Source organism: Talpa europaea (assembly GCF_964194135.1).
Source record: "Talpa europaea genome assembly, chromosome: 7".
Lineage (NCBI taxonomy): Eukaryota > Metazoa > Chordata > Mammalia > Eulipotyphla > Talpidae > Talpa > Talpa europaea.
Window position 1 is genome coordinate 99,902,088 of NC_140074.1, and position 1,786 is coordinate 99,903,873.

A 1,786-nucleotide genomic window follows, 5' to 3' on the forward strand; every position below is an offset into this window, starting at 1 on the left:
GGACGGGGTAGGAGGTTTTCCCCTTTTGCCTCAGAAATTACTTTCACCAAGACTAGGGGGCCCTTCACTGCCCCAAGGATTTAAGGAAAGTGGAGGTTTTGGAGTCTGGCCTGTGTTAGAGAGTTAAGGTCCAGCCTGCTCTCTTGACAAATCCACCTCTGGATGGAGTTCAGTGCCCAATGGGGACACTGGTGAGAAGTCATGGGAGTGCCTTTCTGATCCCTCAGGGGGTATCACTGTCAGACAGCAGCTAAGGCCTAAGAAAATGCCCTCCAGGGGCCTGCGCTGGGCAGCCTAGAAGTTGCTTCTTAGCACAGACATCCCAAGAAAGGAAAATATAATGCAAGGAAGCGACTTTTCTAAAATTGGCTCTACTGAAGACGCTTTATTGCTCTTTATCTAGAAGCCACTGTGACCAGAACAGCCCGGCTTGTGTGCCTTAATAAAGAATTCTACTCCTTAACTCTGGTGGTTTTGGCACCGTGTCTGGGGAACATTGGCAGGAGCAGCCAGTGCTTGAGGCACCACTGGCTGACCACTGGCCCTCAGGGTCTCCCTTGCTAGCCCCAGTCCTGCCTCCTCATCCACGTGGTAAACAGCCCAGCTTCTCCTGGCCCTACAGCTTGTCCCGCAGAGCAGAGCATGTACTGATGGGAGATTCACACCACTGTTCACCTGCCACACTTCCAGAGGTTGCGACTCCTATTTGCCTTCACAAAAACCTTGTAATGTTTAATCATGTTGGCTCTATTTGATGTCAAGAAAATAAAGAGGCATGGATTGGCCCGAGTCGCATTGCCAGTTGGTGAAGAGGTGATCTGCCCTCCGGTCTTGGGATTCCTGTCCTGGACCCTTTGGTGTGACCAGTGGCCCCGCCTGGGCTGGAGGGCAAGATTCAGGGCACATGGGTGTGTTTATGCCCTGCATTGTGGGTTCCCCCTGCCAGACCTTGGCAACCCTACATCTACATTCTCTCTGTGGTTTTGCCTATTCTTATGAGGCTTAGGTTAGGTGATCTTTTGTGTCTGGCTTCTTTCATTTAGCATATTATTTGCAAGGTTCATCTACATTTAGCATGTGTCAGTAGAGTAGGGTATTCGTGGGGGCACCCCAGCCCCCCACTGGATGCCTGAAACTGCAGATAGTACTGACCCTATTCATGCTGTGATTCTTTTCCTGTATGTGCCTATCTATGATAAAGTTTAATTTTTAAATTGGGCACAGTAGGAGGTCAATAATAACTAATAATAAAATAGAAAAATTCTAACTATATACTCTAATAAAAGTTATGTGAGTGAGATCTCTCTCAAAATATCTTGTATATATTTTTTCATGCTATGGTTGACCACAGGTAACTGAAACCGAGGAAGGCAAAACTACAGATAAGGGGGTGGCAACTGCACTGGGTTTTTAGGGTCAAATAATACTCCATGGCAGTTGTTTCCACCCCGTGGCGGCTGTGAATGCTGCTGCTGTGAACATTTGTGTGCGAGTATTTGGACTCCTGTTTTAAATTTTTCTGGGCACATTACTAGGAGTGGAGTTGCTGGGTCACAGGATATTTCTGTTTTAAGTTTTTGAGGGACTGCTGACCAGCAGCTGCACCATTTTACATTCCCACCAGCAACACACAAGGGTTCCTGTTTTCCTGTACCCTTGCCAGCACTTATGTTTTGAAAAAAAACTTTAACCATCCTCAGGGGTGTGAAATAGCATCTCATTGTAGTTTTAATTTGCATTTCCCTGATGAAAAGTGATGTTGAGTGGCTTCTCATTTGTATATCGG